The 26,989-nt window shown below is 38.0% G+C and overlaps 1 protein-coding gene across 1 annotated transcript in view; it reads right to left on the bottom strand.

The window, feature by feature from the left end:
* NME7 (NME/NM23 family member 7) overlaps positions 1-26,989 on the bottom strand; it is a 226,982-nt gene that overhangs the window by 85,636 nt on the left and 114,357 nt on the right. The gene's annotated exons all lie outside the window — the stretch shown is intronic.

Genomic DNA, 26,989 nt, shown 5'->3' with positions numbered 1-26,989 from the left:
CACACACACACAATGGATATTAACCATAAAAAGAATGAAATGTTGCCATTTGCAACAACATAGATGGACCTGGAGGGTATTACACTTAGTGAGGTAAATCAGAGAAAGAAAAACAAATACTATATGCTTTTATTTATATGTGGAATATAAAAAATAAAACAAATAAATGAATATACCAAAACAGAAAGAGATTTGCAGATATAGAGAACAAACAAGTGGCTACCGTGAAAAGAGGAAAGTGGGAAGGGGCAATACGAAGGTAGGAAATTAAGAGATATGAACTACTATATATAAAGTAAATAAGCTACAAAGACATTAGCACAGGGAATATAGTCAATATTTTATAATAACTTAAATGAAGTACAACTATATACATACTGAATCACTATGTTACATAGCTGAAACTAATATTATAAATTAATTATACTTCAAGTAAAGTAATCAATTTAAAAAATAAGTAAAACACAGCCATTTCTTTTGACCTCGCAGCAATAGTACTGATTAAGGCCATGTTCATTATCAGTCTTCAGAGGCTGTCCTTAAGACATTCCCCATCTCCCTCTTGTCTTATTTTACCTATTTTCTCTTGCCTGTTTTTGCCATTAGAACAAAAACTCTGCAAAGACAGAGATTTTTGTTTTTTGTTTTTTTTTCACTGCAGTATCCCTTGTCCTAGTATTGCCTGACATGTAAGAAGTTCTTGGTGCATGGCTGAATGAATGAAAGGAAGTAATTAAGAACTGCTTTTAGAAAGGAACCACCATTTGGGAAATCATTAAGATACTTCCATAATTAATAAAAGGCCTGGAATTCAGAGATTAGACATTTGTGGTTTCAAGTACTTAAAATACTGAAGGTGTGTGACATATAACAAAACACTGCAGAGGCTTGTGAATGGGAGCAAATCACTTATCAAGGGAGCTGCCCAGCTTCTGACATAAATAAATGGTGGTTTTATCATTTTCTACTCATGACTGAGCACATTTGTATGCAGCAAGCTATTTGCTAGAGTAGTGCAAGAACTATTTCCCTAGGTCAGGAAGATTCCCCTGGAGAAGGAAATGGCAACCCACTCCAGTATTCTTGTCTGGAAAATCTCATGGACGGAGGAGCCTGGTAGGCTACACCCCATGGAGTCTCAGAGAGTTGGACACAAATGAACAACTAACAGACAGTGTAAGAACTGGAGAGTCAAGATCTCAGGATGCAGCCCTCTTACTCTATAAAAGAGATTTTAATATAATAAAATCTAGTCCCTAATCTAACAATACAGAGCAGCCTGGTGAAGTGGTCAGAGCATAGAAATGGCTTAAACTGAGTGAGTGACCTAGACAGGTCACTGCATTTTCCATGCAGTTTCCTCACAGATAAAAAGGGAAAGACAGTAACATCAGTAAATAACAGTACCTATATCTCACCAAATTATTTTTAGGACCAAGTGAAGTAATGTATATTTAACTGCTTTAAAAACTGAAAAAGAACAAAAAAGATAATCTCAAAATATAAACTATGGTTAATATTCAGAAAAATTCCAGGTTTATGCAAGACTTGGAATTATATTCTTATTTATATTTAAGGATGTAATTCTGAATGAATCCTTACTTTTCATATCTGGTTAACTCCATCATTGTGATGATAAAATTGCTTATTTTCAAAAATTTTAAAAAACAAACAAATCTTATATATACCTTCCTGGATGTCAACATTCTTTAAAACATTCTTTTCTTTTAAAGAATGTCATTCATTCTTTAAAAGAAAGAAAAGACAGAAAAACAATAAAATGTTTCAAAATCAAATCAAATGTATAGCTGGCAGAAGGATAGACACTACAGATCAATGGGAGAGCCCGGCAATAAACCCATATGTCTACTGTCATCTGATTTCCAACAAGGATGCCAAAACCATTCAGTGAGGAACAAATGTGTGGCTATGGTTTTTTCAGTGGTCATGTATGGATGTGAGAGTTGGACTGTGAAGAAAGCTGAGCGCTGAAGAATTGATGCTTTTGAACTGTGGTGTTGGAGAAGACTCTTGAGAGTCCCTTGGACTACAAGGAGATCCAACCAGTCCATCCTAAAGGAGATCAGTCCTGGGTATTCATTGGAGGGACTGATGTTGAAGCTGAAACTCCAATACTCTGGGCACCTGATGCAAACAGCTGACTCATTTGAAAAGACCCTGATGCTGGGAAAGACTGTGGGCAGGAAGAGAAGGGGACGACAGAGGATGAGACAGCTGGATGGCATCACCGACTCGATGGACATGGGTTTGGGTGGACTCCGGGAGTTGGTGATGGACAGGGAGGCCTGGCGTGCTGCAGTTCATGGGGTCACAGAGAGTCGGACACGATTGAGAAATGAACTGAACTGAACTGACTGAACAGTCTTTTCAACAAATGATGCTAGGACAACTAAACAGCCACATACAAAAGAAGGAAGTCTGATCCTTACCGTCACATCAAATACCAATATTAGCTATTGATAAAAACAAAGACCTAAGAGTAAAAACTAAAACTATAAAAATTTTAGAAGACAACATAGGGGTAAAATCTTCATGACCTTGGATGTGGCACAAAGGATTTTAAAATATATCAAAAGCACAAGCAACAAAAGAAAAAAATAAATAAATTGGCCTTTGTTAAAATTAATCACTTTTGTGCTTCAAAGGACACCATCAATAAAGTAAAATGACAACCAACAGAATGGGGAAAAATGTTTGCAAACTATACATCTGATAAGGGACTTTATCTAGAATATACAAAGAACTCTTATAATTCAATAATAAAAAAACTAAAGACCCAATTAAAAACAGGTGAAAGTTCATCGCAGCACTGTTTATAATAGCCAGGACATGGAAGCAACCTAGATGCCCATCAGCAGATGAATGGATAAGGAAGCTGTGGTACATATACACCATGGAATATTACTCAGCCATTAAAAAGAATTCATTTGAACCAGTTCTAATGAGATGGATGAAACTGGAGCCCATTATACAGAGTGAAGTAAGCCAGAAAGATAAAGAACATTACAGCATACTAACACATATATATGGAATTTAGAAAGATGGTAACGATAACCCTATATGCAAAACAAAAAAAGAGACACAGAAATACAGAACAGACTTTTGAACTCTGTGGGAGAAGATGAGGGTGGGATGTTGCGAAAGAACAGCATGTATATTATCTATGGTGAAACAGATCACCAGCCCAGGTGGGATGCATGAGACAAGTGCTCGGGCCTGGTGCACTGGGAAGACCCAGAGGAATCGGGTGGAGGGGGAGGTGGGAGGGGGGATCGGGATGGGGAATACGTGTAAATCTATTGCTGGTTCGTGTCAATGTATGACAAAACCCACTGAAAAAATAAATAAATTAATTAATTAAAAAAAAAAATAAAAACAGGTGAAAGAGCTAAACAGATAATTTCTCCAAGGAAGATACATACATGGATAATAAGTATATGGAAAAATACTTGACATCATTAGTTAACAGAGAAATGCAAATCAAAACCACTGGGATGGTTAACATCAAAAAATCAGATAACGAGTATTGATGAGAATGTGGAGAAGCCAAGGCTTTCATATACTGCTAGCAGTAATGTCAAATGGTGCAGTCACTTTGGAAAAAGCAGATCTTCAAACACAGAGTTACTACATGACCCAGCAGTACTCATCCCAGGCATACACCCAAGAGAAATGAGAACATACACCCTCACATAAAGTTGTACACAGTGTATACAGTAGCATTATTCATAATGACCAGGGAAAGGAAAAAACCCAAATGTTCATCAAGTGATGAGTGGATAAAACAATGTGGTATAGATTTTAAATGTATATTACTCAGCCATAAAAAGAAAGTTCGGAATACATGGTACAATAGGGATGAACCTCGAAAACATTATGCTACAGGAAAAGAAGCCAGTCACAATAGACTATACATATTACATGATTCACTTCATGGGAAATGTCCAGAGCAGGTGAATCTATAGAGGTGAGAAGATCAGTGGTTGCTCAGGACTGAGGCATAGGAAGGGAACAGCTAAGGTATGGGGTTTATTTTTGAGGTGATATTCTAAATGTTCAAAGATAGACTGTGGTTACGGTTGCACATAGGTGTAAATATACTAAAAACTATTGGACTGTACATTTTAAAACATGTAAGTTGAATTGTATGTGAAACTAGATCTCAGTAGCACTGTTAAAAAAGCAAATGTATATAACTTAGTTTTTACAAATTTCAGAAAAAGATTCTTTTCTCTCCCTCTTTTTTCAATCTCTCTAAAAATTAATTTACCACACAGCCTATCTGGGTTATTACTTTTTTAAAAGATGTCCTTTCATTGTCTTTGTTGTGATTATGTAAAGTGTGACAGATAATAGCACTTAAAAATGGCTAAATATAAATATTTAAAGCTAAATAATCTATTTTCTTCCTTATTTCTGAAACATATGCCAATGAGCTCTTTAAACCTTGACCAGTATCGTTCAGTAAGGGTGCACAATGTGATTGTAGCAATAATCATAATAATCTCCATAACACTGATGACAATAACAATGCTATCTATTAATAATGTCAATTAAGTGTTCACTTTGCTAGGGAGTTAACATGAATAATCTCATTTATTCTTTACAATAATAATCCCAAGAGGTAGATGTCATTTTTATCTCAATTTCACAGGTGAAGAAATCAAAATTTTGAGAGGTTACCTAGCTGGACCAGGAGCAACTGGTGTAGGTGGGATGTGCACTCAGATAACAGAACTCAAGATCTTAACCACCTTGATACACTCCTTGGATAATATTGTATACACAAAAATCATGTAACACATATACAGAGTTGCAACTTTTAAAACTGCAAATTATGTCTCCAAGTCATGTAAAGGGAAAGATCTAATTCACTAAAAGTTGAACAAAAAAATAAAAATTTCACAGTTGGAAGGAACACCATAAATCATTTATTTTGATGACAATGTCACAGAAGTAACAAAACTGAGGATTTGGGGACTTTTGTCTAATGCTTACAAAATAAGGAAATCTCAATAGTGATGCTTTTCCTATGGTTAAGACTAATTTAAAACTCATTCATTCATTCACTTATTCATTAAGCCATTTTTCATCTCAGTCAACAATTGTATATTAAATGTCAGCTACGTGCTGAGTTACAGACCCTAGAAAGTCAAAGAGGAATATGACAGTTCTAGTTCTCAAGGGGCTCACAGTCTGGGAGGGAGGTGGTCTTAAGTATTACATGTAAACTAATATCTAGAACATAATGTGATAAGCAACACTGAATATACATGGTAGGGAGTTATGAGTCTGTTGGAAAGGTTAGGGAAACCTTCACCAAGAAAATCATTAACAAATAAATTGTTCTTTTCCAGGAAGAGGGTAGAGAAATTTAACATGGAATGGTCAGAAATTGCAAGTACTTTAAAACTGACTGGAACAAAGCCACTGAAAGTGGGAGATTGTTATTAGCATGTCTCTTTATTCTGATGTTCTGACATCTGGGCTTTACAGACCCTGGAAAGTCCAACCAATCCACAGCTTCCCCGCCCTGCCCCATACACACCCTCACCTCCTCTCTCTACCAGGCATTTATACTCCTGGCCAGTATTTCCCTGCCCTTATCACCCTAGGGCCAGGTACAAGACAACTTAGAACAGCCCCCTACACCCCAAAGTTCGCTAAAGTTATTAAAACCAGCAATCCTAAGCCTGCTTACCTGTCCTGTCTGCCCTTCCACCCAAGTCACAATAGACTTGCCCACACTCCCTACTGCCACCCCACTTCTGCTTCTTGACTAACCCTGGTGCTTCCCCCCATGGCCCTGTGTGGGATCGCATGCCCCTTCCTCTTCAGAACTGTAAATACCTTTTCAATAGCAACCTGTCTCCTGATCTGCAGACTTTACCATACATGAATAATAATAAAACCTACATTTTAAAACAGAGATACGGTAAGTTCTACTTCATAACTAGAAAGGGCTAAGATAGTATATGGCCTTGTCTGTCTTACTGAGGCATTTTAAACTACTCAGCAAACACTGGAAGCAAAAGAATGGTTACAAGAAGGAGCATACCATGATAGGAATGACATTAAAAAAGAAAATTACTCAGGTAGCAGTGTGCTTACTGAAGTGGAGGGAAGTCATTCTGAATGTAAGGAAACTAGGTAGAAAATTACTGTATAAAATAGGAAGTGGAGAAAATCTCGAGACCTTTTTTTCTGTTCTTACACTGTTTCGTCTATTCCCCCACATAGAAACTAGAGATACTGCCAAAACACATCAGATCGTGTCCTCTGCTCAAACTTGTCAATGGCCTCTACTTCACTCAGCGGAAAAGCCAAAGTCCTTACTGTCCTTACTGTGGCATGCACTGCCACAGTCTTTCTTCCCATCCCTTATCGACTTAATCTCATCTCCTGCTGTGCTCCCCATGGTCAGTCTGCTCCAGCCACACTGTGCCCCAAGCTCTCCCAGCACACCAGGCACTGCAACTCTGGAAATTGCTATTCCCTTGACTGAGATTGCTAAATGACTCATACCTTCTTCAAGTCTATATTCAATGTACAGCCTTCCCTGTCCACTCCCTTTAAAAACTACAAATTCCCCCACTTCCTGGAGAATCCTATTTCCTTCCCTGCTTGATTTTTCTCCCATAGCACTTACCATCATTGGCCATATTTAACATTTTACTTATTTATTCTGTTCATGGCTTGACTGGTGGCTCAGACAGTAAAGAATCTGGAAGCAATGCAGGAGACCCAGGTTTGATCCCTGGGTTGAGAAGATCCCCTGGAGAAGGAAATGGCTACCCACACTAGTATTCTTGCCTGGAGAATTCCATGGACAGAGGAGCTTGGTGGGCTACAGTCCACCAAAGAATGCAAAGAGTCAGACACAACTGAGCAACTTTCACTTTCACTTTTCATTCTGTTCATGATCTGTCTCCCTCCATCAGTATGTCATCTCTACAAGGACAAGGTTTATTGCTTGTTCTGTTCATTGCTGTATCTCCATAATCTGCTCAGTACATAATGGGTACCCCACAAATAGCTGCTGAATGAATGAATGAATTCATCTAAATATCTGTATAGAAGTTGGTGCGGGTGTTAAGAGAATGAACAGTAAGAATGGGTTACAAGTCTTAATTATTTAAAAGTTCTCATAGGGAAGAAGAGAATTCATGGTTGGAAAAGGAATAAAATGGAAGAAGCTGCCTTGGGTACCCTTTGTCTTCTAACTCCAGGTCTTATGGTTTATCCTTATTTAACCCTGCATATCTTCTAAAACAAGAGTTCTTCATTTTTGTCTTATGCTTGGGTCCTCTTTTGGCAGCCTGATAAAATCTAAAAACCATTCTCAGAGCAATGTTTTTAAATGCATAAAACACATAGGATTGCAAAGGAAAGTATTTTGAAATATAATTATCAAAGTATTTTAAGCTGTAATATAAAAACATAATTTGCATCTTCACTAAGATCTAGCAGCTGATTTAATAACTCCTATATTTTTAAAATGGTAATGGCTGTAAATAATATTTTACAACCTCTACAACTGTAATGTGACACAAAAATATTTGTCATTTCTAATGATTGCAAAGTCAAGGTATAGCTACTACAGTGGTTTACTGCTTATATTCCCAGGGATTCGTTCATTCAGAGATTAGTGAAAGTAAGTACATGATTTTTTGTTTCACATCCAAGTTCAGACTCCTCTGATTCTGTTCCCCAAAACCTTAGGGGTCTATAGAAAACAGGATAAGAATTCCTCCTCTATGATCAATCTCAGGCAATATTCAAATGGGAAGGAGAGGATCAAAACTAAGTACCCTTCAATGCATACAATGGAATACTACTCAGCCATAAAACATAATGAAATAATGCCATTTGCAGCAATATGGATGGATCTAGAAATTACCATACTAAGTGAAGTAAGTCAAAAAGAGAAAGACAAATCACCATATGATATCATTTATATGTGGAATCTAAAATATGACATCAATGAATTTATCTATGAAACAGAAACAGACTCACATAGAATATAGACTTGTGGAGGGGGAGAATGGGGGAAGGATGGATTGGGAGCTAGGGGTTAGCAGATGAAAACTATTAGAAAAAAATATTTTTCCAGGGAACTATTCATTATCCTGGGATAAACCATAATGGCAAAGAATATGAAAAGGAATGTATATACATGTATAAACTCAATCACTTTGCTATACAGCAGAAATTTACACTACATTGTAAATCAACTGTACTTAAGTAAATGTTAAAATAAAATAGAAAATAAGTACCTTTCTGTTCCCTCAGTATCAGAAAAGAAGACAGAAAACAAACAGAAGTGAAACAAAACTATTTTTCAAAATTCCTTTAACTGTAGATAATCTTTATCATGTAATACTTAGAGGCTAGACCTAAAAATGCAAGTATTTCTGAATGTTAGAATATCAAGATGAATGAATTTCACTAATAGGACAAATGTTTACTTTCTAACATTGATGAGAAATCCAAAAGCACAGAAGACTCAAAATCAGTGCACAGATCCATGGCAGGGGGAAGGGAGTATGCTGGGATGAGTCAATAGGAAGAAAGAAGACAAATTTTGAAATTTAGATTTATACCACCCTGTTTATCTTTCTCTCTTCCCTAAAAAGTAAAAGCTATGTTTCAAAATTCTTTATGTTCTCTTCACAGTCCCTGCAGGCAGCTTAGCAAGAATTATGGTTTGGAATTCTTCTTATCCTGATTGTCATCTCTAGCTTTTGGCAACAAAGTTGGAAAATACTTCATACCAGATGCCCTTTTTGGATATTCACAATTCATGTTAGCATTCAAAATATTCTAGAGTCCTGTAATAGACAAATTTGCTTAACGTCATTTAATCCAGTATTTCTCAACCTTTTTGATGTTTTTTTTTCCCCCAGTTGTTAGAAATGTATTAATTTTTTCTTCCAGTTTTATTGGGATATAATGAACATGTAGCACTTTACAAGTTTAAGGTGGTCAGCATAATGGATTTGACTTATATCTGGAAATTACTACCACAATAAGGTTAGTGACCTTCGGTCTTCTCATGTAGATACAAAATTAAAAAAAAAATAGAAAAAAAATTTTTTTTCCTTGTGAGAATTCAGGATTCATGCTCTTAACCTTGACTTAACTTACAGCAGTGTTAGCTATATTTATCATGTGGTACATTACATTCCTAGTACTTATTATCTTATAACTGGAAGCTCACACCTTTTGAATACCTTTATCCTAATCCTCCTCTTATACCTCCTCCTGCCTCTCATAACCACAAATGTGATCTCTTTTTCTATGAATTTGTTTTTAAAGAATAATTCACCTGCAATACTATGTTATTTCCTGGTATACAGCATAGTGATTCAATACTTCTATGCATTTCAAAATGATCACCATAGTAAGGCTAGTTACCATGTCACCCTACAAAGATATTACGTAATTACTGACTATAGTCACACGGTACATTTTATACCCATGACTCATTCATTTTGTAACTAGAAGTTTGTACCTCTTAATCTCCCTCACCTATTTCTGTCTTCCCCCAATCCTGTTCTCCCCTCTGGCAACCACCTGTTTGTTCTCTGTATCTATGACTCTGTTTTGCTGTGTTTGTCCATTTGGTGTGCTTTTTCAGATTCCATATATGAGTGAAATCATGCAGCATTTGTCTTTTTCTGCCTGATTTCACTTAGCACAATACCTTTCAGGTCCACCCATGACTTAGCACAACACACTCTAGGCCCACTCATGTTGTTCCAAATGGCAAGATTTCTTTTTATCTTTTTAATGGCTCATATTCCATAGTGTATATGGTCCACATCCATTCACCTATTGATGAGCATTTAAGGTTGCTTCCATATCTTGACTATTGTAAATAATGCCATTCTGAACATGAGGTGCATGGATATATCTTTTCAAATTAGTGTTTCAGTATTTTTGAATCTTATTTGAACACAAACTTTTTTCTATTTGATACATATGTCTTTCATGGCCACTAGAAGACTTTATTCCAGTTAATGGTTGTGCAGGGACTGCCTTCTACAAGGACACAAGTTCCTTTGGCTCAGGAAAAATCTGTTGTTCATCTTTTCATTGTCAATCTAGACACCTAGATGGTTTGTAAACGTTGTTTGATGGCTGGTGGGTTGGCTGTTTGAATCACAAATCAGAGAGATAAAAAGAAATGCTTTGAGCCAAGTTCACTGTCTGTATTACCTCTACAACTTGAAAGGAGCCTTCAGAAGCCTGATGAAGTGAGGTTAACAGCAGGAAAGGAGAACAAAGGATAAATGGCTGTTATCAGTAAACTTCTCCCTGAAAGACTACGTGCACAGTTAAAGTAAAGTAACAGTGCTATCCTAATTAAGAAAAGGAAGACATATTTCTATTCTAATCATTTCCACAGCTTTGAAATTAGAAAGATTATGTCATTGATGATTTAATCAGCACCTCATTTGCATTTCACGTAAGATTAAATGGGACATCTCAGGAAGTGTCACGTTTCCTAGCAGTACATTATGATAATTAACAGGAAGGCTTAAAGGCCAAAACTGGGATCAATCCCAAAGCATTTATAAATGTAACCTTTAATGGCTTGGATCACATTTATAGGAGATAATAAATTAGTAAATAGATATTCATAGAGTTACAGGTTTAAGGGAAAAAAAAGTATTAGTAGTTGTATTTCAACTCTTCAAGATTTTAAAGAATTTTTTTTTCACAGTCTATTTGTTTTTGGATCCCAATCAACTAATTCCACCCACTTCTGAATCCCCAATGCAGAACTAACAAGAAAACAACATATGCTGATTACAGCAGGATAATACATAGCATTTTTGTTTTTACAAAACCTGATTACAAAAAAAAAGATCAAAATTAAAATTAACATTGAAGGAGCTGAATAAGGGTCCATTATGATCAGACTGCTTTCTTTAAGTAGTCAATAACTTTACCGAGGTATTCAAATACACAAAAAAGCTGACAGATGCCCAAATAACACTGTTTAAACTCAAGACTGAATGCTTTCTTGGTATTCCTATCTCTAACTTTTGAGAGTAGAAGTTATTTATGTGTACCTAAAACTTAAACTGATAGCTCAGGAAGAACATTTATATAATGAATATGGTAAATAGGCTTTGGTGTTTTAACATGTTTCTGTATAACTGAAACTAACACAACATTGTTAATGAACTATATTCCAATATAAAACAAAAATTCAAAAATAAATAGAGACCCTGCTATCACAAATTTGTTTATAGTAAACTACTTAACTCTTCAAGCCCATATACAAATCATCAAGTTCTACAAGTTCTCCTTTCCAATAGTATATTCAAAATCTCCCACTGGTACCATCTAATGCTGGTTATGAGTCCAGGGTCTCAAAATTTCTAATGTGAATTATTTTATCCTCCTCCAAAAAATTTTTCACATGGTAGTCAGAATGGTATTTTTAAAATACAAATTTGATCATATTGACCCCTTATTTAAGATTTTCCATAGAACTTCCCATTGTATTTGAGTAGGTACAAACTAGTTAATGTGGCCTCTATAACCTGCCTAATAAACGATCTCTTCAGTCACTCTGTAGACAACCCTCCTCTTCACACTCTAAGCATGAATCAAACTGAACTTCTCTGAATTCCTAGAATATCCAACACCACCGTTCAAAAGTATCAATTCTTTGGCGCTCAGCTTTCTTTATAATCCAACTCTCACATCCATACATAACTACTGGAAAGACCACAGCTTTGACTAGACGGACCTTTGTTGGTAAAGTAATGTCTCTGCTTTTTAATATGCTGTCTAGGTTGGTCATAGCTTTTCTTCCAAGGAGGAAGCATCTTTTAATTTCATGGCTGCAGTCACCATCTGCAGTGATTTTGGAGCTCCCCAAAATAAAGTCTGTTACTGTTCCCATTGGTTCCCCATCTATTTGCCATGAAGTGATGGGACCAGCCATGATCTTAGTTTTCTGAATGTTGAGCTTTAAGCCAACTTTTTCACTCTTCTCTTTCACTTTCATCAAGAGGCTCTTTAGTTCTTCTTCGCTTTCTGCCATAAAGGTGGTGTCATCTGCATATCTAAAGTTATTGATATTTCTCATTTCTCCCGGCAATCTTGATTCCAGCTTGTGCTTCATCCAGCTCAGCATTTTCCATGATGTACTCTGCATATAAGTTAAGTAAACAAGGTGATAATATACAGCCTTGACATACTCCTTTCCCAATTTGGAACCAGTCTGTTGTTCCATGTCCAGTTCTAACTGTTGCTTCTTGACCTCCATACAGATTTCTCAGGACGCAGGTCAGGTGGTCTGGTATTCCCATCTCTTTAAGAACTTCCCACAATTCATTGTGATCTACACAGTCAAAGGCTTTGGTATAGTCAATAAAGCAGAAATAGATGTTTTTCTGGAACTCTCTTGCTTTTTCAATAATCCAGCAGGTGTTGGCAATTTGATCTCCAGTTCCTCTACCTTTTCTGAATCCAACTTGAATATCTGGAAGTTCACGGTTCACATATACTGTTGAAGCCTGGCTTGGAGAATTTTGAACATTACTTGGCTAGCATGTGAGATGAGTGCAATTGTGCAGTAGTTTAAATATTCTTTGGCATTGCAGTTCTTTGGGATTGGAATGAAAATGAACCTTTTCCAGTCCTGTGGCCACTGCTGAGTTTTCCAAATTTGCTGGCATATTGAGTACAGTACTTTCAGAGCATCATCTTTTAGGATTTGAAACAGCTCAACCGGAATTCCATCACCTCCATTAGCTTTGTTTGTAGTGATACTTCCATGTCTTGGCCATTGTAAATGATGATGCAGTGAACATGGGGATGTGGATATGTTTACAAGTTAGTGTCTCTGTTTCCTTTGGAAAAACACCTTGAAGTGCAATTGCTGGAACACATGGTAGTTCTATTTTTAACTTCTTGAGGACCATCCATACTGTTTTTCAAGGTGGCTGCACAAATTTATACTCCTACCAAGGTGCACAAGAGTACTCTTTTCTCTACGTCCTTGCCAATACTTGTTATTTCTTATCTTTTGATAATAGCCCTTCTGACATGTATGAGGTGACATCTCATTGCTTTAATCTGTTTTTCCCTGATAATTAGTGATATTGAGCACTTCTTCATGTACCTGTTGGCCATCTTCAAGTCTTTTTGGAAAAATGTCTTAATCTTCTGTTTTTTTAATCAAACTTTTTTTTTTTGCTATTGAATTCCATGAGTTCTTTACATATTTCGTATAACCATTCTAAAATATCATTTTCAATATCACAAAATATATTTTTTGTGTCAAATAAGAGTGTACTCTAAATATAATGTGCTAAAGCAAGAATTATAATGCTACTATACAATAACAGACTTTTCCAGTTAGGTTATAATCACAAATAAAATGGGAAAAAGAGGGAGGTGGGGGGAAGAAGTTCCATGATCAGAGGACAGTGTGATACCCCTAGAGAATCACACACTGAGGAGTTCTCAGCCAGCTAAGCTGGCCCCCTCATCCTCCTCTACTGCTTTGGCTTAGTTCTCCCGGCCTCACTGAGGCTTCCCCTTTGCCTCCAGGCCAACTTTACGTGAGACATTTATACTCAATCCAGTTCACAGACCTATTCCTACCCTGGCCTATTTACCATCTGCTGTCCAGATAATCAGTCTTTTAAGATCAGAGAGTATATCTCGTTTTCCTTTTCTTTTTTTAAATGCAACAGCTTATCACAGTATAATGTATTAGAAGACTGCATGAGATGGCTCAATTACCGTATTTGGAGGACCTTCAATGCAGAATGCTAGAGAAACATTTGAATATATTAAAAAAAAAAAAAAAAAAAAAACTTCTGGAAAAGAATTAACCATAAAGAGAATGAGTACTAAAGAAATTTCCCTGGTTGACTGTCCAAAGAGATCTAGATGATTGTTTAGACCTTACCAATAGAGACCCATCTTGTTCAGACAGAGATGTGAGCCTAAATGATTTCAGTAGTTTGCCAACAGAACTGTCTCATAAAAATGGCAAAATCTTCTTGAAAGAAAAGATATATACGTACACAGTGGAAATTCTGTTAACTAAGGTCCAGCTGACAGACTGTCCGGATTACTCAATGCTATACACTCATTCTCTTTGTAATACACATTGATTGGTGGTATAAACACACAGACATCCCAGTAGTATGCTACTTTCTATTAGCATATCTCTCAAAGATCTGTACAAGCAGTCCTACTTATCATCTGAGAACTTCAAAAGCAAATTATGATATAAGAGAATGTTAGCCCTCATTAGGTTTTGAAAGCTGTGAGACAAAACAAGCACAGATTTGGATGAAAATGGACTCTCCAAGATGAAACTTAGGAAATATGCTGGAAGCAAGTTGGTTTAAGGAAGAGCTTATACATGAGATTAGAATTAAACTAGGCAGATACCCAGAAAAAAGTCTTATCAATACTGTTCTCCATCATTATTCCTTTAAAAAAGATTGGCAGTTCCTTTTTCAAAGTATCCTGAGCCTCAGCCTGGTGGGGAAGGGGACAGTCTAATTTGAAAACAAGACTATAAACCCTGCGGTGCCTCCTCCAAGTCCCTTGGTGTCCTTATTCATTTGGAAAAACCCAAAGCTTTTTTGTGATTTTTTTTTTCTTTTTGCTACTTCAAAGAATGAAAAGAGGTCCAAGTTAAACTATCTTAAGTACATCAAAGAGCCTTTGACTAGGATAGAAGACCCCAGGGCATTAGAAATGGCTTTCTTTCTAGGACTATTTTATTTGAAGAGAATGAAGTCTTCCTAACTTTCTCCAGGACCATGTTAACATAGAGGTAGTATTTATTTTGTTGCATAAAGAAGATAGGGCTTCCCAGGTGGTTCAGTGGTAAAGAACTCGCCTGCCAGTGCAGGGGACATGGGTTTGATCCCTGGGTTGGGAGGAGCCTCTGGAGGAGGAAACAGCAATCCATTCAGTATTTTTGACTGAAAAATCCCAAGGACAGAGGAGCCTGGTAAGGCTATAGTCCTGGGGTCCAAAAGAGCTGGACACAACTGAGCACATACACATAAAGAAGACAGGATTAATGTCAAACTGGAACAAAGAGATAACTTATTTTTTCCCAAGGTTGAGGAATACTGGCTTAGGGCCTTATTTTGAGCTTTAGAAAGTAGGAGCACAACTGGAAAGCAAAGAGGAAGTTAGTTCCAAAGGTAGCCTGAGGCATTAGCCCAAAGAAATGACAATATTGACCAAAGTCCTAGGATATCTACATAAAGAATCTTAGTGCTTATTGCCCATAATAATAATAATAATCACATTGCTAATGAATTCTTGGAAGTAGAATGGGGAATGAGAAATTTAACTGAGAGAGGCATATTCCAGCTAAGTAGAATAGTAGAGTAAGTTTCATTGAGAAGGTTATATTTGAGTGGAGACTTGAAGAAGGTGAGGGAGTAAGACATGTGGCTCCCTGGGGGGAACAGCATTCCAGGCAGAAAGGACAACCAGAATAAATGCCTGAGCATAAGAGCATCCCGATCCAGGGGTCATATGCTTGGCCTAGAGTGGGAAGATCCGGTATTCTTGCCTGGAGAATCCCAGGGACAGAGGAGCCTGGCGGGCTACAGCCATGGGGTCACAAAGAGTTGGACACGACTGACCGACACAGCACACAGAGACCTCTCTCGTATCACACTGATCGTATCACAAGAACACTCAGCCATTTGCCACAGATAATGTTGCTTGTTTAAAGATCTGCATAAAATAACTAAAAATAACAAAGACTCAAAATTCAGTGTGATTTGATACGGGTAAAGAACCCACCTGCCGATGTTTCGAGAGAACAGCATGAATATTATCTATAGTGAAACAGATCACCAGCCCAGGTGGGATGCATGAGACAAGTGCTCGGGCCTGGTGCACTGGGAAGACCCAGAGGAATTGGGTGGTGAAGGAGGTGGGAGAGGGGATCGGGATGGGGAATACATGTAACTCCATGGCTGATTCATGTCAATGTATGACAAAACCCACTGCAATGTTGTGAAGTAATTAGCCTCCAACTAATAAAAATAAATGAAAAAAAAAAAAAAAAGAACCCACCTGTCAATGCAGGAGATGCAAGAGACCTGGGTTTAATCCCTGGGGCCCCTGGATCCCCTGGAAATCCCCTGGAGAAGGGAATGGCACCCACCAGTACTCTCCTATGCCTGGGAAATCCCATGGACAGAGGAGCCTGGCAGGCTTCAGTCCATAGGGTCGCAAAGAATCAGACACGACTGAGCAACTGAGCACTACTAAAGAATTATCAGCAGAGAGGAGGTCAACGTGGTTTATCAAAATTTCAAAAACCTGGCCATGGATCTTCTAATGCAACTATGTTCATAAAAACATATGAGGGACTTCCCTGGTGGTCCAGTGGCTAAGACTGTGTGCTCCCAATGCAGAGGACTTGGGTTAGGGAACTAAATCCCACATGCCATAACTAAGACCAGGCACAGTCAAATAAATAGTGGAAAAACAAACAAACAAAAAAAAACATAGATGAGAAGATTCAATACCATAAAGTTCCTTCCCATCACTGAACCATTAATGTTATGTCTATGGGTCTTTCCCTAAGAGGAACCTCCTACTTAATGTTGTAGGCTTTGGAATTAGAGTTCAAATCTAGGAGTTCAAGTCTTTCACTTAATTTCAAGTCTTTCACCTAATGTGTGACATTAGGCCAGACACTGACATTCTCTCAGGACCTCAGTTTCCTCATCTGTATGTTGGAATAAATCATAATATTCTCATGGGATTGCTGGGAGAATTAGATGATTAAATGGATTTTAGCACAGGGCTTGGCAAATATAAATGCTTAATAAACAATGGATAGTTATCTATCACTACCTGTCCCCTTTAGAAAGTCATACTTGTTTAAATGGCTCAATTAACGATTTTAAGTATAGCAAAACTGGCAATTTCAGATCTTCTAATAAAGGAACTAGACTGATATATGGTACAAAGAAAACATATTTCTAATAACTGAGGGAACTTGCTAGTATAAGTGCATGCAATATTGCTGTTCCCAAAAAGGAATTTCATTTTATGAGTCTCTTCATTTACTTAGGTGAATCAGGAAAGACAGAAACGGAGGCTCAATCAAAAGTAACTTATAAGACCCTCAGGTTGCTAAAGGGTCACCTATAGGAGATGAGAATGAAAATGATATAAAAGACACAAGAGGTTAAAAGCTGCAAATACAGAAATTATGAAATAATAAAAATAGCAAGCAAAGTAAGCTAAAAACAATATATAAACAATGAACATCTAAAAATAATTACATAGTTTATAAAACTATAGGATCTAGCATAAAAACCTAGAGGGCTAAAAAGATAGAGTAGGTAGGTAACAGCATACATTTTTTAGATTCCTTATACTTACAGAAAGAAAGCAAGTCATCTACACCAGTGCAATCTAAGAGAACTTTCTGTGACAAAAGAAACGTTCTATAGTCTAGGCTATCCAATGTGGAGGCCCCAACCACATGTGGTTATTAATAACTTGAAATGTGCTAGTGTGACTGAGTAAAATTTTCAATTTTATTCAATTATCATTAAATGTAAATAGCCACCCGTGGCTAGTTGATGACTACTGTACTGGACAACACATCTGTAGACAGAGGCAGCTTCCACAGCCCATCTGCAGGGCTCAAAGGAGACCCCTTCCTCGACTGCAGCCCTTTATTAACTGTGGCCCCTTCGCAGCCTTCACATATTTCTACCTAATACGCAAAAAGAAACATGAGAGCACAAAAGAAACAAAAGTACACCACAAACTTGGGGTTGAAATGATTTTCCTTCTTCAGTCTTTGATGCATCTAGAAGAGGGGAAAGTCTTCCACATGTACTCTACATGACACAACATGGACCCTAAAGAAATCTTGTAGCAGAAGAAAAACCACGCTAAAATGACTCAGTGTTATGTACAGGGCTCCTCACTCTCCCTGTTCTAACCCTTTAGAGGTCAATGACATTTCTGTTGCGCTTTCATAGTGCCCTCTGGTGACTATCTTAGCTATTCATACTTACTACTCTTTTAAGCTTTTATTTATTTATTTAAATTCTGACTGAGCTGAATCTTTGCTGCTACACCCAGGCTTTCTCTAATTGCGGTGCACAGGCTTCCTTGAGGTGGCTTTCTCTTGTTGCGGAGCACAGGCTCTACGGCGTGTGAGCTTCAGCAGTTGTGGTGCCTGGGCTTAGTCGTCCCACAGCATGTGGGATCTTCCCGGACAAGGATCAAACCCATGTCCCCTGCGTTGGCAGATGAATTCTTAACCACTGGACCACCAGGGAAGTCCTCATTTATACTTTTTAAATGTCTGCTTTATTTGTCACTTAACCCATCCCCCAGAAAACTGCTTGAGATCAGATACTATATTATTGGTGAGTGTATTCCCAATGTCTACTCCAATGCATTTTAAATATTAATTAGTATTTGTTACAAGAATAAATTGAATATACTATGTTTTCTCAAAATCTTTCATTCTTTCCTCAACACATTTATAGTCTGGCTTTCATTCTCACTATTCCATTGTAATTACTTTTACCATTTTCATCAGGCTTCCCAATACACCAAGTTGGATACTTTTCAAACTCTCCTCTCTCCACTCCAAAGTCTGTATGTACCAAAATGAAATTCAACATTTCCTCTCAAATTGGTTTCTCTTCCTTTATTTACTAGTTTAATTAATAGTACTACATATAATCTAAGTTGCCTAGATAAAATAATTTTTTAAAGCTAGGCATCATCCTTGATATTTCTTCACGTATCACGCTCAACTGATACCAAGCACTGTGGATTCTACAGCCCTCTTTAGCATCTTTAAATCTGCCCTCTCTGCTCTGACTACCACTACCTTAGGTTAGCCCTTCACTACTTCTCATCTACATTTTCATAGGATGTAAAATAAGTAAATAAAAAATGGAAACCTCACTTAAATATAGTTGGGAAACAGAAGAGGGAGCTCTTGTGTCCTTTGAAGATGACAGAGCCCAAAAGGCAGAAAGACTCTTCATTCCTGGCAAGGATTCAGGATTAATGAAAGGATTAATGAATAAGCCATGGACTCTTTGCTTACTATTGCCCTCCCACCTTCCATTTCCGCTCTATAAAGGTATTCTCTTTCCTCTGCCATGTGGGGATCTGCACACGGCTTGCCTTGGTTGCAAACTCAAAACTGTAATTTTCTGCTGATCCTGAATAAAACTATCTTTGCTAGAGAGACAGCTGGTAGTCTATTTGCTTCAGGTCAACAAGGACCTTCTCTCTGCTTTTAATCAAGCTGCTCTATAATGGGTCCTCCACACTACCATAATAATAACTTCTCTAAAAATGCAAAAATGATCACATAATTGCTCTGCTGAAAATTCGCTAACTCCTCCCCCTTTCTCATCTCTAGGCCTCTGGACTTAAATCCCAACTCTTTAGCATAACTTACAAAGCCTTTTCTAAAGTGGCCCTTGCCTAACGCCCACTGCATGGTCTAAAGAAACATGCAGTTAGAACTCTTAAAAGTACCTGAGCGAAACAAGCACAAGGGAATTAAAACAATGCATTATAATACTTTACTGTTTGTAGTTTGACCCCATGTAGCACTCCAATCTCAGTTAGACTATGGGAGAAGGTTCTTTATTCATAAGTAAGGTCTGATGGAATGATCTAGATTTGCACTATTCAATATGGTAGCCACTAGTCACATATGTCTATTAAGTACATGATATGTGGCTAGCTCAAATTTAGATGTGCTCTTAGTATAAAATAAATGAAAAATGTCCAAGACAATAAAAAAGAACAGGTGTAGCTTCTTACCCAAGATCCAGACTTCTGAAGGAATAATAGTGAAGGCAGATGGAAGGAGCTTTGATCTCCTATTAGAAGTCAGTTCAAGGAGGAGCCAAGATGGTGGAGGAATAGGATGGGGAGACCACTTTCTCCCCTACAAAGTCATCGAAAGAACATTTGAATGCTGAGCAAACACCACAAAACAACTTCTGACCACTAGCAGAGGACATCAGGCGCCCAGAAAAGCAGCCCATTGTCTTCGAATGGAGGTAGGACAAAATATAAAAGAGAAGTCAGTTCAAATCATGATATCAAACCTACTGTGATAAACAGGATCTCTTCTTTGCCTAGGCAAAGTTTACTGTCTTTAAATCACTACAACGGTCTACATGATCTACCTCGGTTCTTTTCTCACTGACTTTATCTCCCACCTACTCATTCCCCCAAGTTCTAGGATTACCCCAAGCAACCTCCTCTCCTAGAGCTTACACCTTGGCTGTTCCCTCTGCCTATGACATTCTTCACATACCAACAGGCATGGCTGGCTCTTTTCCCTTCCTTCTTTCATCCTTTTCTTATGACTCCAGTTTAAAACAGAATCCTGTGTATATATCCTTGACTCCAGCTCCCTTTTCTTGCTTCATTTTTATCCATGTGAAATACTGTGCACTTTATTTTTTATGTGGCTACTGTCTGTCTTCAACTCAAAAGTAACCACAGTGCTTTGTGAGGAGACTACATGAGCTCTCTCTGTATCACAGACATACACACACACACACACACACACACACACAAAGAGTTGTTTTGTTCACTGATGTATTCTCAGTACCTAGAATAGGGCATGGCACCCAGTACGCATTCAATTATTCATGGATGAATGAATGAAAGAAAAGTATCTAAGAATTCCCATCAGTCAGCTTCTCCATCCTCAGTCACCTTCCTGGGGCCTGACTCCAAAACAGGAAATTTTTTTAAGACAAAAATAATGCATTCTGACAGAGAATGGGATGGTTGGATGGCATCCCTGACTCGATGGACATGAGTTTGAGCGAGCTCCAGGAATGCTGATGTACAGGGAAGCCTGACATGCTGCAGTCCATGGGGTTGAAAAGAGTCAAACACAACTGAGCTACTGAACTGAACTGAATGTACTGTTTTATTTATTCATTTATTTATTTTAAAATTTATTTATTTTAATTGGAGGCTAACTACTTTACAATATTGTAGTGGTTTTTGCCATACATTGACATGAATCAGCCATGGGTTTACATGTGTTCCCCATCCTGAACCCCCTTCCCATCTCCCTCCCCATCCCATCCCTCTGGGCCATCCCAGTGCACCAGACCTTTTAAAAGGAGAAAAAAAAAGAGAAAACCCTGGAAATGATAATGTATTCTTTGAGAGTAGTAACTTGCATCTCAATGTGAATGAATTTGCCAGATCTGATTAGAGACTTTGTTGTGTTAAGAAAAAGAGGAAACCTAAGCCCAACAACTACTAACAAAGCTAGTGGAAGTGATGAAATTCCAGGTGAGCTATTTCAAATCATAAAAGATGATGCTATGAAAGTGCTACACTCAATATGCCAGCAAATCTGGAAAACTCAGCAGTGGCCACAGGACTGGAAAAGGTCAGTTTTCATTCCAATCCCAAAGAAAGGCAATGCCAAAGAATGCTCCAACTACCACACAATTGCACTCATCTCTCATGCTACTAAAGAAACAAGTATACTATCAAGGGTGAAACAGATCACCAGCCCAGGTTGGATGCATGAGACAAGTACTCAGGGCTGGTGCACTGGGAAGACCCAGAGGGATGGGATGGGGAGGGAGGGGGGGGGGATCAGGATGGGGAACACATGTAAATCCATGGCTGATTCATGTCAATGTATGGCAAAAATCATTACAATGTTGTAAAGTAATTAGCCTCCAACTAATAAAAATAAATTAAAAAAAAATAAAGTATTGCTCAAAATTCTCCACACCAGGCTTAAACAGTACATGAACTGTGAAATTCTAGATGTTCAAGCTGGTTGCAGAAAAGGCAGATGAACCAGAGATCAAATTGCCAACATCCGTTGGTTCACTGAAAAAACAAGAAAGTTCCAGAAAAACATCTACTTCTGCTTTCTTGACTATGCCAAAGCCTTTGACTGTGTGGATCACAATAAACTGTGGAGAATTCTTCAAGAAATGGGAATACCAGACCACATGACCTGCTTCTTGAGAAATCTGTATGGAGGTCAAGAAGCAACAGTTAGAACTGGACATGGAACAACAGACTGGTTCCAAATCAGGAAAGGAGTATGTTAAGACTGTATACTGTCACTGTGCTTATTTGACTTATATGCAGAATACATCATGTGAAATTCCAGGCTGGATAAAGCACAAGCTGGAATCAAGATTGCCGGGAGAAATATCAGTAAGCGCAGATACAAAGATGACACCACCCTTATGGCAGAAAGTGAAGAAGAACTAAAGAGCCTCTTGATGAAAGTGAAAGAGGAGAGTGAAAAAGTTGGCTTAAAACTCAACATTCAAAAAACTAACATCACAGCATGTGGTTCCATCACTTCATGGCAAACAGATGGGTAAAGAATGGAACCAGTGACAGACTTTATTTAGGGGGGCTCCAAAATCACTGCAGATGGTGACTGCAGCAATGAAATTAAAAGATGGTTGCTCCTTGGAAGAAAAACTATGAAAAACCTAGACAGTGTAGTAAAAAGTAGATGTTAGTTTACTGACAAAGATCCACCTAATCAAAACAATGATTTTCCAGTAGTCATGTATGGATGTGAGAGGTGGCCCATAAAGAAGGCCGAGCACCAAAGAATTGATGCTTTTGAACTGTGGTGTTGGAAAAGACTCTTGAGAGTCTCTTGGACTGCAAGGAGATCCAACCAGTGAATCCTGAAGGAAATCAGCCTTGAATATTCATTGGAAGGACTGATGCTGAAGCTCCAATACTTTGACCACCTGATGAGAAAAGCCAACTCATTAGATAAGACCTTGATGCTGGGAAATGTTAAAGGTAGGAAGAGAAGGGGATGACAGAGGATGAGATGGTTGGATGGCATCACTGACTTAATGGACATGAGTTTGAGCAAACTCTGGGGGATAGTCAAGGACTTGAAAGTCTGGCATGCTACAGTCCATGGGGTTGCAAAGAGTCAGACACAACTTAGCAACTCAATAACAACAACAAAGACACACAGAGCAAACTGGTGATTGCCAGAAGGGGTGGAAGTTGGGTGAAATAAGTGAAGAGGATTAAGAGGGACAAAACTTCACTTACATAATAAATAAATCATGATGATATAGAAGGAATAGATATACAATCATAAGGAACAGATCAAAAATAATACAATTATTTTAGATGGGGACAGATGGTTATTACATTTAGCATGGTGATAATTTCATAATATATGCAAATGTCAGTGATTTCACATAATGATTAATGATGTACATAATGTGTAAAACAACTGTATTCCAGTATTTTAAAAAAGCATTGAGTATGTCTATGGAGGAAAACTGAGAAAATTGATAGTTGAGCTCTGAGGCTAGGTGTTGGGTGAATCCTTCACATGGATGTTATGGTAAGAATTGGGATGAAGAAGAATATAATCAGGATTTCCAAGTCTTCAGTTAATAAAGGAATGTGACCAGAAAGTCAACAAATCATAGAATCAACAACTTTCAAGCATTTCTCTCCCAAGTTTCAACAACTTGTCAAACATTCATGATAAAAGAGCTGCCTTTCAAAATATGACACTTCTACTTTGATCATGAAATCAACCACTAGATAACAGGTAGAATATCCTTCTGAAAAATCAAATGAATGCAAAACTTCATTAAAATGTGAAGAGCTACTTTTATTTTCTGTATATGAAAATGACTCAACAGAATCTGGTGATGGGGTTAAAGGTTTCAAAGGAAGAAAGCAGATAAGGATAGTTCAGATTCCCTGAAATAAGATCATTTACATCAAATATTTAACAAAGACATTTTTCATAAAAGACAGCATACCTATGTTAGGTTATTTTTGCTTGTCATACTTACCAGTTCAAGGACAAATATATTCTGCTTGATTTTTCCAGACAATTTACTGCTTCTTTGGTGACTCTTTCAGGTTGCTAACGGCTCAGCAGGAAAACTGCCAAGCTACTCAACAGTGAAATTCTTCAACAGGTGCAATGAAAACTTCTTCCAGAGGCACATCTGGAACAGATTTCCTGCCTAAGTGAATGTATTTCTCCAGGTGATTGTGTGGTAAGTGAATACTTCTTGAATTGCAAAGAAATCTGTTGTGATAATTTTACCATTCTATGTAGTAGCGACTGACATTTTCCAAGCACCCTTATCAGTAGAATATGTAAATACACCAAAATATGTATATATTTTAATAGATTATTTAAATGTACTCTTATTCATCCACATACTGCATTTATCAAACTTTAATTTCTTTTGTTTACTTTTTGTCCCCTCCCTTGTGAACCCCCCTCCCATCTCCCACCCCATCCCAATTTGTTACTTTTATATGGCAAATAAATATAAGTGGAAAGTCTAATACTTCCCCACACAATGAATTGTCTTGTGCACCACCCTCTCTCTGGAGACCACTTCTGGACAGACTGGAAGAAATTCCATTCATATATGTTTTCTTCAAGCTATGAGACCATAGAGAGGCAGAATCTCTGCCAACAGCAAATATCAGTGATGAAATATATACAACACCTAAGAGTTGACCCTTGGAAAACAAGGATTTCCACTGCTCACGTCCACTAATATACAGATTTTTTTCAACAGTAAATGTCTGTCTAGTTAAAGCTATGATTTTTCCAGTAGTCATGTATGGATGTGAGAGTTGGACTATAAAGAAAGCTGAGCACCAAAGAATTGATGCTTTTGAACTGTGGTGTTGGAGAAGACTCTTGAGAGTTCCCTGGACTGCAAGGAGACCAACCAGTCCATCCTAAAGGAAATCAATCCTGAATATTCATTGGAAGGACTGATGCTAAAGCTGAAACTCCAATACTTTGCTACCGGCTGCAAAGAACTGACTCATTTGAAAAGACCCTGATGCTGGGAAGGACTGAAGGTGGGAGGAGAAGGGGATGACAGAGGATGAGATGGTTGGATGGCATCACTGACACGATGGACATGAGTTTGAGTAGGCTCTGGGAGTTGGTGATGGACAGAGAAGCCTAGCATGCTACAGTCCATGGAGTCACAAAGAGTTGGACATGACTGAGTGACTGAACTGATAGTACTAGACAACTTGCAGTTGGTTGAATCCCTGCATTCAGAACATGGATATAGAGGAATCACGGATATGCAGGGCTGACTACATGTTAAACACAGATTTTTGACAGCTCGGAAGGTTGGTGCCCCTTCACGCATTGTTCAAAGGTCAGCTGTACAGTCATAAACTGATCTAATGGTCACTGTTATGCTGAATCTTCTTTTGAATCAACTTGAAAAGTAGTTCTATATCTTAGAAAAGAATAAAGAAAAAAGGACCCACTTTGTAGATAAAATACATTTAAATAATGAATTAGTACCAGTTCTTAATATAGCCAGTCTACTCATTAATTCATCAAATATTAATTCCATGGCCATTATGTACCTGGCATTCTTCCAAGTACTAATCAGACTGACATGTATTATAACCAAGGTTCTCACTTCATATATGGGAATTACTAAGCAGTGAAGAAATATGTAAATTATTTTAACATAATACTTGAACAGATTAGGGCTTCCCTGGTGGCTCAGACAGTAAAGAAACTGCCTGCCATGCAGGTGACCTGGGTATGATCCCTAGATCAGGAAAATCCCCTACAGAAAGGAATAGCTACCCACTCCAGTATTCCAATATGTCAGCAAACTTGGAAAACTCAGCAGTGGCCACAGAACTGGAAGAGGTCAGTTTTCATTCCAATCCCAAAGAAGGGCAGTGCCCAAGACTGTTCAAACTACCAGGCAGTTACACTCATTCCCCATGCTAGTAAGGTTATGCTCAAAATCCTTCAAGCTAAGTTTCAATAGTATGGGAAGCGAGAATTTCCAAGTGCACAGACTGGATTTAGAAAAGGCAGAGGAACCAGAGATCAAATTGCTACCATTTGCTGGATCATAGAGAAAGCAAGGGAATTTCAGAAAAAACATCTACTTCTGCCTCACTGACTATGCCTTTGACTATGTGGATCACAACAAACTGCGGAAAATTCTTAAAGAGGTGGGAATACCAGACCAACTTACCTGCCTCCTGAGAAACCTATATGCAGATCAAGAAGCAACAGTTAGAAACAGACATGGAATAGGCTGGTTCCAAATTGGGAAAGGAGTACATCAAGGCTGTATACTGTCACCCTGCTCATTAACTTATATGCAGAGTACATCATGTGAAATGCTGGGTGAATGAATCATAAGCTAGAATCAAGATTGGTGGGAGAGATATCAACAACCTCATATACACATATGATACCACTCTAATGGCAGAAAGTGAAGAAGAACTAAAGAGCCTCTTGCTGAGAGATAAAGAGGAGAGTGAAAACCTGGCTTGAAACTCAATACTCAAAAAACTAACATCATGGCACCCGGTCCATCACTTCATGGCAAACAGAAGGGTAAACAGTAGAAGCAGTAACAGATTTTATTTTCTTGGGCTTCAAAATCACTGCAGATGGTGACTTCAGCCATGAAATTATAACATGCCTGTTCCTTGGAAGGAAAGCTATGATAAACCTAGACAGTATATTAGAAAGCAAAGACGTTCACTTTATAGACAAAGGTTCATGTAGTCAAAGCTATGGTTTTTCATGTACAGATGTGAGAGCTGGACCAGAAAGAAGGCTAAGCACCAAAGAATTGATGCTTTCAAATCATGCTGCTGGAGGGCTTTCAAATCATGCTGCTGGAGAAGACTTTTGAGAGCCCACTGGACTGCAAGGAGACCAAACAAGTCAATCTTACAGGAAATCAACCCTGAATGTACATTGGAAGGACTGATGCTGAAGTGCCAATACTTCGCCACCTGATGTGAAGAGCCAACTCATTGGAAAAGACCCTGATGTTGGGAAAGATTGAGGGCAGGAGGAGAAGAGGTCAGCAGAGAAAGATGGTGAGATAGCATCACCAACTCAATGGGA

The sequence above is a fragment of the Cervus canadensis genome, chromosome 13, assembly GCF_019320065.1.
Source record: "Cervus canadensis isolate Bull #8, Minnesota chromosome 13, ASM1932006v1, whole genome shotgun sequence".
Lineage (NCBI taxonomy): Eukaryota > Metazoa > Chordata > Mammalia > Artiodactyla > Cervidae > Cervus > Cervus canadensis.
Note: the sequence above shows the minus strand (reverse complement) of the source record. Positions and strands in the feature narration are given on the sequence as shown.